The sequence below is a fragment of the Aotus nancymaae genome, unplaced genomic scaffold (assembly GCF_030222135.1).
Source record: "Aotus nancymaae isolate 86718 unplaced genomic scaffold, 86718_ANA_hifiasm-v0.15.2.pri h1tg000014l, whole genome shotgun sequence".
In the NCBI taxonomy this organism is placed as follows: Eukaryota; Metazoa; Chordata; class Mammalia; order Primates; family Aotidae; genus Aotus; species Aotus nancymaae.
The window spans coordinates 17273279-17286490 of NW_026988425.1; the positions used below are offsets into that span (position 1 = coordinate 17273279).

A 13212-nucleotide genomic window follows, 5' to 3' on the forward strand; every position below is an offset into this window, starting at 1 on the left:
ATCTTTCGTCATTCCACCCTGCTTTATGTTCCAACAAACGCAACTGTGATTTGTCTAGGGAGGCTGGCATGTGTCTCCTCTTCTACCTGCCCTCTTCCTTCTGTCTGTTCAGCAAGCAGAGAGAAATGCTGGTCCCAGGTTCAGATTCCCATGCATTCTTAAGAGCCCAGCGTCATGAGGATTTCCTCCAGGAAACATTCCCTGACCCCAGATCCGGGGTAGGCACCCCTCTTGAGCCTCTAACTCTCTCTACCACACTGACCTGGTGGTTTGCTCTTCCAACTTCCTTCCCACCCCGTGATCTGTTTCTTTCCTCCTAGGACACACAGCCTGGCTTTGAGGAGCTGGTTTGGTTGGTCATGAGTTGAATTGGGTTAGATCAAAGGTTCACATCAAACAGCTTAGAAAACATTTTCAGAGGCCAAGACAGGAAAGTTGTGTGAGGTGATTTGGGGACCCAGGCAATAATGCAGTGTGAATCCCGAGAATCACAGGGAAAAGGTAACTGAAAACACAGCAGGGTATGACGTGTTTGACTTGACCCTGCAGGCACCAGTCAGTATTGGAACTGTGGATCTCAGGTTTAACTTTTTTCTGAGTCAAACGTTTAAGAACCTGAGGAGGGCTATGGGCCCCACCTCCTAAGAAATGACGATATGAGAAAAAAGACATAAAGACAACATCTTGCAAATCACTTCAGGGGCAGTTCAGAGACTCCCTGAAGCCTGCGGACCCCATGTTAAGAACTTTGACATCAAAAGAGATCCCGTGGGGATGACACTGTAACTGTCTGTTGTACAGGATGGATTGCATCAAGCCCTCGGGCTGTTTCATGAACACAGTTGTTGGAACACAACCACGCCAGTTCATTTCTCTATTGCCTCTGCTTGCTTTTGAGCTCTAAATGCAGAGCTGAGAGTTACAGCAGAGATCTTTTTTTTTTTTTAGAAAGAAAGAAAAAAAGAATGAAGAAGAGGAAGAAAAAGGAAGAGAAAGAGAAAGAGAGAATGGGAGTATTGCTTTCTTGCCCAGGCTAGAATGCAATTTAGTAATGGGTATTGAAAACCTCTTTTATACCAATAATTATACTTAATGATGTAGACAGGAAGGAATAAGGGAAGAAAATAACAAACAAGCAGCCAACCAATATTTCATTTAAACCTATGAAATACTATGCGATTACTGAGGAGTGATTTACTTCCAATTATGTAGTCACTTATGGAATAGGTGTGAGGTGGTAATGTATGTTTTATGTATTTAAAGTGGAGAGTTCTATAAATGTTTATTAAGTTTACTTGTTCCGGGTCTGAGTTCAAGTCCTGGATGTCCTTGTTAATTTTCTGTCTGGTTGATCTATAGAATCGTTAGCTCTTCTTGTTACATTGATCCTTTTGCCATTATGTAATGTCCTTCTTTGCCTCTTTTGATCTTTGTTGCTTTAAAGTCTACTTTATCAGAGGCGAGAATTGCATCTCCTGCTTTTTGTTTATTTGTTTATTTTTACTCTCTGTTTGGTTGGTAAATCTTCCTCCTTCTCTTTGTTTTGAGTCTTTGTGTATTGTTGCATGTGAGATGGGTCTGGATGCAGCATATCGATGGGTTTTGGCTTTTTATCCAATTAGAATATATGTAAGTTTAATACTGGCATTTGATGCTAGCTGGCTGTTTTGTTGGTGTACATTTTTCATTGTGTTAATGCTCTTTGCTTTTTGATATATTTTCGGAAAGGCTGATATTGGTTGTTCCTTTATATGTATAGTGCTTCTTTCAGAAGCTCTTGTAAAGCAGGCCTGGTGGTGGTGAAGTCTCTAAGTACTTGTTAGTTCCCAAAAGATTTAATTTTTCCTCCGCTCATAAAGCTTAGTTTGGCTGGATATGAAATTCTGGGTTGAAAGTTCTTTTCTTTAAGGATGTTAAATATTGGTCCCCACTCTTTTCTGGCTTGCAGGGTTTCTGCTGAGAGATCTGCTGTAAGTCTGATAGGCTTCCCTTTGTGGGTAACCTGACCTTTCTCTCTGGCTGCCCTTAGTATTTTCTCCTTCATTTCAACCCTAATAAATCTGGCGATTATGTGTCTTGGGGTTGGTCTTCTTGAAGAATATCTTTGTGGTGTTCTCTGTATTACCTGGAGTTGAATATTACCCTGCCTTGCCAGGTTGGGAAAGTTTTCCTGAATGATATCCTGAAGAGTATTTTCCAACTTGGATTCATTCTCTTCGTCACATTCAGGTACACCTATCAAACGTAAATTAGCTCCTTTCACATAGTCCCATATTTCCTGGAGACTTTGCTCATTCCTTTTTATCCTTTTTTCTCCAATCTTGTCTTCTCGTTTCATTTCACTGAGCTGGTCCTCGACTTCTGATATCCTTTCTTCTGCTTGATCAATTCGCCTGTTTAAACTTGTGCATACTTCGTAAAGTTCTCGTGTTGTGTTTTTCAGCTCCATCAGTTCACTTATATGCCTCTCTAAATTGTCCATTCTCGTTAGCATTTCGTCAAACCTTTTTTCAAGGTTCTTAGTTTCTTTGCATTGGGTTAGAACAAGTTCTTTTAATTCACAGAAGTTTCTTATCACCCACCTTTTGAAACCTGCTTCTGTTACTGGAACACACTCGTTCTCCATTAAGCCTTGTTCCATTACTGATGAGGAATTGCGATCCCCTGTAGAGGGAGAGGCATTCTGATTTTGAGTATTTTCTGCCTTTTTAGGCTGGTTTCTTCTCTTCATTATATATTTATCCCTCTGTCGTCTTTGTAATTACTGACTTTCTAACTGGGTCTCTGAGCGGAGGTCCAACTTGTTGATTCCCAGAGCCGAAATCTGAGCAATCCACTGCGCCGGCCAAAACCGCGGTGTTAAGATTGATGGTGCTTTTCTGCCCAGGAATCTCTGGACTCTGCACCAAGAACTGCTGCGCTGAGGCGCCAGCAAAACCGCCACACCGGCCACAAGAGTCGCTCTGGCGACCCGTGGGGCTCCTCCGCTGGGAATCTCCTGGTCCGTGAGCGACAAATATTCGTCTGAAAGTGTGGCGTCCTCTCGTTCTCTGCGCTTTCACTGGGAGCTATGAGCCTGAGCTGCTAGTGATCAGCCATCTTGGATCTCTCTCTACAGCAGAGATCTTACAGCCTGCAAAGCCTGACATGTTTCCTGCCTGGCCCTTTACAGAAAGGGTTTCTGACCCCTGGAATAGTGTGCAGAGGGGTGACCAGAGAGGAGGTGCCATGCATATTCAGATCCAGTGGGTTTTCTACACATACGTCCTGCTTTTGGCAAACAAATGAAGGAAAGAAAGAGAAAGAGAGAGATGGATGGAGGGAGGGAGGGAAAAAGGAAAGAAAAGAAAGAGATTTTATGCTTTTAAAACTGCTTTTCCTTTTCCAGGCTGAAACCAAATAAGCATAAACCAACAAAACCAAAAAAAGCCTGGTGCCAAATAGTGACACGGTCATTTTAAATTTTAAGGCCAGACATTTAAAATTATATACTTTACGACTTTATATACTTTACGAGGGGTGTGGTGGCTCACGCCTGTAATTCTAGTATTTTGGGAGGCTGAGGTGGGAGGTTCTTTTGAACCAAGGAGTTTCAGACCAGCCTGGGCAACATGGTGAGAAGATCCCTGTATCTACAAAAAATTTAGAAAATTGGCGGGGTGGGGTGACAAATGTCTATAGTCCTAGCTCCTCGGAAGGCTGAGGCAGGAGGATTGCTTGAGCGCAGGAGGCTGAGTCTGCAGTGAGCTGTGATTACACTACCGCATTGCAGCCTGGACAACAGAGCAAGAAACTGATTTAAAAAGGAAATATATATATATATATATTATATATATACTTACGTACAATTAATTGAATTGAAAGACTAAGATCTAAGATCTGGCCTTTTCCCACTATTTCTGGCAAAGAAGTGTATAATTTTTTTTTTTTTTTTTTTTTGAGACGGAGTTTTGCTCTTGCTACCCAGGCTGGAGTGCAATGGCGCGATCTCGGCTCACCGCAACCTCCGCCTCCTGGGTTCAGGCAATTCTGTCTCAGACTTCTGAGTAGCTGGGATTACAGGCACACGCCACCATGCCCAGCTAATTTTTTGTATTTTTAGTAGAGACGGGGTTTCACCATGTTGACCAGGATGGTCTCGATCTCTTGACCTCGTGATCCACCCGCCTTGGCCTCCCAAAGTGCTGGGATTACAGGCGTGAACCACTGCGCCCGGCATTTTTTTTTTTTTTTTTTTTTTTAAGAAGGAGTTTTGCTGTCACCCAGGTTGGAGTGCAGTGGCACAGTCTCAGCTCACTGCAACCTCTGCCTCTTGGGTTCAAGCGATTCTCCTGCCTCAGCCTCCTGAGTAGCTGGGATTAGAGGTGCAAGCCACCAAGCCCAGGTAATTTTTGTATTTTTAGTAGAAATGGAGTTTCACCATGTTGGCCAGGCTGGTTTCGATCTCCTGACCTCGTGATCCACCCTCGTCAGCCTCCCAAAGCGTTGGGATTACAGGCATGAGCCACCGCACCTGGCCAGAAGTCTATAATTTTAAACTGTAATTTAAGTTGGCTTGAAAGATCAAAGCTCTTGGATCCGGCCTTTCTCCACTAGGTCCGGCAGGGAGTGGTAGGCGGGAAGGAAAGCACAGGTTGTGTCAGACACAGCGGGGAAGCGTCTTCTGTGATGGCAGGTAAAGTATTTAGCTGCAAAGCGTTTCTGTTTCCTCCTTTGCAGCATAGAATAACAGATGCTCATTTTCCCAAGGATTGTTGTGAAGATTAAATGATATAATGCAGGTCTGCATGGATTTTATTTGGTCCAGGTCTCCATAAAAAGGACTCCAATTATAAAATAATCCAGGGATGTTTAGCAAATCCCACCCCATAGCAAAGGATCTGGCATTTATTTGTTTCCCTGTAAAAGCTTTTCTGTAAATGATGAGTAGCAATAGCTTTTTCTAAACTTCCTAACATGTCTTTTAATGAATGGGGGGGTGATCAAAACAAAAGCAATTCCGAACTAGATTATATTGAGGTCAGGAGCAAATTATGCAAGAGATAACTTCCAAGTCTTAAATAAAAAAGAGAAAGAACTCATTGACTAGGTTAGGTGGGTGTGGCCAACTAGGAAATTCACCATTTTCATTTACCTGACATCTGCCCTTTAAACCCTCTTTCCCCCTCCTTAGCCATAATTCATTTCCTTCCCATCAGAAATATTTAAAGAACCCTTTGTAACAACGCCACAGTTGTAGGTTGGGATACAATTTATTTCTTAAGTCCTTCATAGGGCCCCTTTGTTTTCTGCCTGCTCATACTCTCTCAGCATGGATGTTGCAACAATGTATGGGATGTGCTTGCATTTCCTCTTGTTTGTCTTAGACCCCTTATCTAAGGTTTCTAAGCACTTGAACACATTAACTCTTCTTAGAGTATTTTTTAAATGACACTAAAATATTGAAAGAATAAAGGAAATTATTTTAGGACAGAGCATGGGAGAAAGAGAGAGAAAATATGAGAAGACAATTGCTCTACTTTCTAAAAGGTTGGCCAGGCGCAGTGGCTCACGCCTGTAATCCCAGCACTTTGGGAGACTGAAGTGGGCAGATCACTTGAGTCCACGAGTGCGAGACCAGTCTGGGCAACGTGGTGAAATCCCATCTCTACCAAAAATACAACAAAATAGCTGCGTGTGGTGGTGCACACCGGTGGTCCCAGCTATTTGGGAGGCTGAGGTGGGAGGATTGCTTGAGCCTGGGAGCTGAAGGTTGTTACAGTGAGCCAAGATCACAGCACTGCAGTCCAGCCTGGGCCATAGAGTGAGGCCCTGTCTCAAAATAAAATAAAATAAATATATATAAAAGATCCAGTCTCTCCCACGTATGGATATATTACATATAATGGGGAGTGTGAGACACCTTCAAATTTAACAGTTCCAAGAAAATACAGAATCTGCCAGAATTACAATCGCAAGAAAGATTCTGAATTGCAAAATACAGACAGAGGTTGGGACAATTGAATAAAGAAGAAAATCCTGCAGGAACCCAATGGACTGAGTTTCAACAAGCCTGGGAGTCCACTGTCTTGAGACTGTCACAGCAGCCAGAGCGGCTTTCCTGGGAAGCTTTCTGAGTTCTTTACGTACAGAGAAGGTATGGGCCAGCTTGGTTTATTTCCTAGTGGGAGAAAAGAGTGGTCTTATCCACTACCTTCTTGCCAGCACATTGCACAGTTCTGGGGCTGTCACTCCTGCTTTTACTACTAGAAAGAAAAGAAAAGAAAAAAAAACAGAAGAGAAAACCACAATTTTGCCCTTCCGTAAGCAAGTGTGATTTTTTTAACCTTCAGAAAGCAGATTTGTGAAGCTTAATTTGTTCATCTCTATAAAGCGCTTTTATTTTTCGGGAAGGAAAATGATCCGTGAGTGAGCTTAATCTAGGCTTAATCTGATCTAAAATGGAATTATTTAAAATAATGTCACCGTAGTTTGGGATTCATACCTCTTGTTTCTCTTTGGAGACATGGCTTTTAGCAAAGTATTGAGTGAACTGTCTGCCATAGAGTGGGGTTCCCTCTGGGGAGTATTCAGCTTTCTCTTAAAACTTAAAGCAAATTTCATTAGGAAACAGAGGATCAGTAAAAAGTCTAGCCTGGAGTACGACGTAATGGATGAAAGTGTATTTCTTCCATGAAAGCTTGGTTTTGGAAGTTATTGTCATTATTTGAAAACCTGTGAACCTGCTATGACTTATTTTTAAAAAGCAGCAATCAATTTCATGTTCTGCCTGGAAGAAGAAACATGTGAGAAATTGTGTGGAGCCCATAGTCTGAGTCTTCTGCCTATTGCAGAAGAGTAAATGTTCAGGGAAAAAAAAAAAAAAATAGGGCCGGGCGCGGTGGCTCACGCCTGTAATCCCAGCACTTTGGAAGGCCAAAGCAGTGGATCACCTGAGGTTGGGAGTTAGAGATCAGCCTGACTAACAGGGAGAAACTTTGTCTCTACTAAAAATACAAAATTAGCTGGGCTTGGTAGCAGGCGCTTGTAATCCCAGCTACTCGGGAGGCTGAGGCAAGAGAATCGCTTGAACAGGGGAGGCGTAGGTTGCGGTGAGTCGAGATCGCGCCATTGCACTCCAGTCTGGGCGACAAGAGCAAAACTCCGTCTCAAAAAAAAAAAAAAAAAAAAGTAATGGAGGGCATGTGCCATAGAGTTATGAATTTTTTATCTTTATTTTGCCAAGAGAAAAAGTTTACATTAATGAGTTTCAAAAAGTGACCTATGTTCTTTACTTGCTTTTACATTTGTTTATTCCCTAAAGAAAAAGAAACAAAGGGCCAGGTGCGGTGTCTCAGGCCTGTAATTCCAACACTTTGAGAGGCAGAGGCGGGTGGATCGCTGGAGGTCAGGAGTTACAGACCAGCCTGGCTAACATGGTGAAACCCTGTCTGTCCTAAAAATACAAAAAGATTAGCAGGGCATGGTGGTGCATGCCTGTAATCCCAGCTACTCAGGAGGTTGAGGCAGGAGAATCGCTTGAACCCGGGAGGAGGAGGTTGCAGTCAGCCGAGATTGAGCCATTGCACTCCAGCATGGGCGAGAAGAGGGAAACTGTCTCAAAAAAAAAAAAAAAAAAGACACAGAGAAGACACATGATCTTTTCTTTCCATTCGCTCTTCCTTTTTCCATCATTTCCTGTAACCTCATTGCTGCTGCATGCTACATGGGACTCAGTTTAAATGTGGATGAAAGGAAAGATCTTATGGCTGAATGTAACCACAATGACTCTAACAGTTGGTGGGAGGGAAAATCAAGCTGCCTGGAATGAATTTTGCATGTCAGCTTCTAGATGGACCGGTGTTTTCATGAGCGTTATGACTAATTTGGGGTGTGGTGCTGAAATACAGGGAGGCTGGCAGAAACCACGCTTAATACCTTGATGTGGCCCACTGTGGAATCGCCCAGCATGTGAAGATGCAATCATGGAATTGACTGTGTTAAAATGAGATAATGAAAGAAAAGGGAAATAGATTTTCTTCCTTGGACAGGATACAATATCGTTGCTTTGTTGAAACACTCACGTTTCTCATTATAGAATATTACAGTATCTGTTCTGATAGTTGGATGTCTCCGGGAGGCACCTGTGTAGTGGCAGCCTCTTGGCTGCATGAAGTGACTTTATTCTCAGTTGTGGCATTTCTCACAAGTCTCTTTGTTTGTCTTTTGTCTGACCGCAGTGCTTGTGGTCTTTGCAGCACAGGTTACACACACAAGGCTCCTTCTGTTCCCTTCAGTAGATGAGCACCAATTTCTTCCGATTTACGAATGAGTTTTTCCTGGAGAGCTGGTTACTGTTGTTTGGCATACAACCATTTTTCTCTGCCGTTTTTGTTTTTGGGACTTTTCGTAGGTGCTTGCTCATTTCCTGCAGCTGGGCATGATCTGTCCATCATTTCAATAAGCTTGTGCAGGACAGCAGGAGACCGGGGAAGTGCCCAGGCTTCTCTCCCAACTGAATTCCATTTCTCTCCCAACAGAATTCCGTTTCTTTTCCTCATTCTTCTGTCTTGAGCCTAGAAGACCCAGATTGTCTGAATTGATGACAATTTCATCCACTCATCTATTCCTTCGATAAGCACCTGCTAATTTCTGGGAGCTTGAATTAATTCTAGAAGGCAGATGTGTTTTACAATAAAAATTGAAGGAAAAGAGGAGAGAGAGATGGAACAAGGAGGATCAAATGAAGACAGAAAACAGGAAGGCAGAGCTAAGAAATTGTAGGAAGAGGAAATGAAGAAAATGGAAAAGAACGCTGGGTGTGGTGGCTCATGCCTGTAATCCTGGCACTTTGGGAGGCCGAGGCAGGCAGATCACCTGAGGTTGGGAGTTCGAGACCAACCTGGAGAAACCCTATCTCTACTAAAAATACAAAATTAGCCAGGCATGGTGGTACATGCCTGTAATCCCAGCTTTACTTAGGAGGCTGAGGCAGGAGAATTGCTTGAACCTGGGAGGTGGAGGTTGTGGTGAACTGAGATTGTGCCATTGCACTCCAGCCTGGGCAACATGAGTGAAACTTCGTCTAAAAAAAAAAAAAAACCAAGCAAGAAAGGAAATGGTTTAAATTGATTTTCAAACAGGGACAAAAAAAGATGGATTCCAAATACCCTATGTGCAGATGTTTCTGCCAGTACTGTAAGGACCACACAGATTAATGTTGGCCTCTATCTTTCAATAATTTAGAATTAAGAGTAGAAATCAGATGAAAAATATGGGAAGACATATATGTCTTTGTTTACTCTTGTTCCCTGAGATATATCTAAGAGAGATTTTGAAAGTAGTTAATGGCCAGGCACAGTGACTCACGCCTATAATCCCAGCACTTTGGGAGGCCGAAAAGGGGAGGATCACTTGAGCCCAGGAGTTCCAGACCAGCCTGGCCAACATGGTGAAACCCCGTCTCTTCTAAAAATACAAAAATTAGCTGGGTGTGGTGGCACGTGCCTGTAGTCCCAACTACTTGAGAGGCTGAGGCAGGAGAATTGTTTGAACCCAGGAGGTGGAGGTTGCAGTGAGCCGAGATCGCACCACTGCACTCCAGCCTGGGCAACAGAGCAAGACTCCATCTCAAAAAAAAAAAAAAAAAAAACAAAGAAAAAAGAAAAGAAAGTAGTTAATGGCCAGGAACAGTGACTCATGCACTTTGGGAGGCTGAAGCGGGAGGATAACTTGAGCCTAGGAATTTGAGACCAGCCTGGGCAACATAGCGAGACTCCGTCTCTACAGAAAATTATCTGAATGTGGTGGCACATGCCTGTAGTCCCAGCTGCTTGGGAGGCTGAGGTAGGAGGATTGCTTAGCTCAGGAGGTTGAGGCTGTGTTGAGCCAAGTCACACCACTACCCTCCAGCCTGGGGGACAGAGCAATACTCTTAAAAAAAAAAAGTAGTTAACATATTTTACTTCTCTATGAAAGTGCTTCAAGTAAGTGGCACAACTTAAAAATAGAAAATGCTTACAATTTATGTTTGTTCCTTATAGAGTCCATTTCTGTCTTGCAGCTCAGGCTGGGGGCTTTGTGAAGATCCCTCTCTTGAGGAGGTGTCCAGGGCTTGGGAGACAACACGGGCGGTGTCCCCTCCTCTGTAACCGGAAGGCAGAACGTGTGCGGACAGCTGAGAGAGAGAAAGAACCTATTTTCTCCTCCCTTCTAAAGCTGTTAATGTTCTGCTCTCCAATAAACGATTGTAACAATTGATCTCTGTGTGGTGAATCAGATACTCATTACATCTTGCTGAGCAAGACACTTAAACTGAGCAGAATTCCTTTTCTAGTGACCTCTTCTCTCCTCTTAATGGGCAGTGATCCCTGAACCACAGGGGCTTGTTGTTGGCCCAGGTCACAGGCTTACAGCCTCCAGCAACAACACACACAGTAGTTTGAGCAGGAAAGGGAGAGGGAACTCTTCCATAAAAGGCCTCAGCGTGATCTGCTGTGTGGCAGACAACCGTGCACACGCCCTTGAAGGACTAAAGAAAGTCAGAGAAAGGAAGTTTGCCGAGGGGTGCTCGGGATATTTTTGGCAGTGATTTTTCTCCCTACGTGTACTGTGTGTTTGTGTCTATTATGATGTTTACTGCAACTCGGAAAAGAATAGCTACCAAATTAGGATTTGATGAACTTCTCAGCTGGAGAGAGCTGGATCTTACAGAGAAACACCATTTGGGATTTGAGATGTGTTCTCTTCGTGGTTTCATTTTGATGTTAGGATAAGGAAGGGAAAAAACGCTTCCAGAAGGCAGACACAGCTTGTTGTGTCCAGTCCATGGAAGAAACGTCAACGTGTTTGAAGTGAGCGTTGCAGTTGTTTTGTCTGAATTAGATGAAGGGCTCTGGGCTTTGGCCGCCTCCCCACACATCCTTTTATACTTTTCGTTTGGTTGATGCGGTTTTTTTTCTCAAGCTTCTGCCTGATTTCAGCAAGTGTTTGGTGCTGCTGGGTAATGTCTTGACTATTAAACTATTTGGATTTTACTCACTTTTCAAGATCAGTGGCTTCTTTGGTTGTTCCTGGGTAGGAGTTAGAAAGCTCCACAACATCTCTTCCACCCTCTGCCTTCAAGGGATAGTTACACCACAAATGTGATTGTTTCTGGACTTGTCAAGAGCCCTGAGCAATACAGTATGAAATAGTTTAGGCCTGGGCTGGAAGGAAATGATGAATGCTTTCCTTAGAGGAAGTGATTGGGGGTTTGGATGGAGGGATCTCAGGGCAAAACCCCACTTCCTGGAAGGATAATTAGTGTGTAGAAAGGTAAGCAGACCCTGCTCTTGCACAAAGTCCCTTGTAATTATCCCAATAGGAATGTGCTCAGGACATATTTTTGCCCTTTATTAAAGGGGTTGCAGGACCATTGAAAGATCAACATTCAGCCTCTTGTCCCAAAGAGAATTTCACAAAGGCCAAACTCCCCTTTCCTCATATTTTGCATACCAAGGGAGTAATATCCAAAAAGTAGTGGTCCATTTGCTAATCTGCTGTTTAGATCTCTCTCTCTCTCCGTGCATGCCATGTGTAATATGTGCATTACATTTAGTGTATGTATATTTAATAAAATAAAATGCATGGAAAGGTTGCTTAAAGAGCTTAAGTGTGTGTTTGTACTGTCACCCCAATGAAATTTGGAGATAAAAGTTTTCTAAACTCTTGTTTTAGAAACAAGGTTATTATCATCAGTGATAATAAAAGATATTAGACTCTTGAAAATCTATTGGAGAGACATTTTTCCTCACTAACCCTACATGATCTCCTTTTCTTTTTTTTGAGACAGAGTCTCACTCTGTCACCCAGGCTGGAGTGCAATGGCTCTATCTTGGCTCACTGCAACCTCCACTTCCCCAGCTCAAGCAATTCTCCTGCCTCAGCCTCCCGAGTAGCTGGGATTACAGGCATGTACCACCACACCCAGCTAATTTTTTTGTATTTTTAGTAGAGATGGGGTTTCACCATGTTAACCAGGATGGTCTCAAACTCCTCACCTCGTGATCCACCTGCCTCAGGTTCCCAAAGTGCTGGAATTACAGGCGTGAGCCACCATACCTGGCCAATCTTTTAATTTTAATTAAAAAAGCTTTTTTGAGACAGGGTCTCACTCTGTGCAGTCACGGCTCACTGCAGCCTCAGACTCCTTGGCTCGAGCAATCCTCCTGTCTCCCGAGTAGCTGGAACTACAGGCATGCACCAACATGCCTGGCTCATTTTAAACTTTTTTGTAGAGATGGAGTCTTGCCACATTGCCCAGGTGATCATTTTTATTTTTAATTTCTACTTTATTAGAATATTGAGTCAACATTGGTCAATCAATGAGTGGATAAAGAAATTGTGGCCCTAAAAAGGAACAAAATAAGGCATTTGCAGCAACCTGGATGGAATTGCAAACCATTCTCTTTTTTTTTCTTTGAGACAGAGTCTCCACTGTCACCCAGACTGGAGTGCAATTGCATGATCTCCGCTCACTGCTACCTCTGCCTCCTAGGTTCAAGGGATTCTCCTGCCTCAGCCTCCTGAGTAGCTAGGGTTATAAATGCCCGCCACCACGCCCGGCCAATTTTTTGTATTTTTATTAGAGATGGGGTTTCACCATGTTGGCCAGGATGGTCTTGAACTCCTGACCTCAGGGGATCCACCTGCCTTAGCCTCCCAAAGTGCTGGGATTACAGGCGTGAGCCACCATGCCCGGCCTGGAAACCATTATTCTAAGTGAAGTAACTCTGGAATAGAAACATAAACATTGTATGTTTTCACTTCTAAGTGGGAGCTAAGCAATGAGGATGCAAAGGCTTTGGGACTCAGGGGAAAGGGTGGGAAGGGGTGAGGGATAAAAGACTACACATTGGGTTCAGTGTACACTGCTTGGGTGGTGGATGCACCAGAATCTCAGAAAACTATACTAGAGACCTTATTCATGTAACCAAATATCACCTGTTCCCCAAAACCCTATTGAAATTAAAGAAAAGAATATTAGGCTGGGCGCAGTGGCTCACACTTGTAATCCCAGCACTTTGGGAGGCCGAGGCAGGCTGATCACAGGTCAGGAGATCAAGACCATCCTGGCTAACCTGGTAAAACTTCGTCTCTACTAAAAATAAATTTAGCCAGGCTTGGTGGTACGCATCTGTAATCTCAGCTACTCCTGAGGCTGAGGCAGGAGAATTGCTTGAACCCGAGAGG

At 43.4% G+C, this 13212-nt stretch overlaps 1 pseudogene; it reads right to left on the bottom strand.

The window, feature by feature from the left end:
- Positions 1 to 9389: 9389 nt before the first annotated feature.
- The window catches only part of LOC135274832 (uncharacterized), a 79227-nt pseudogene continuing 75404 nt past the window's right edge, over positions 9390 to 13212 (bottom strand).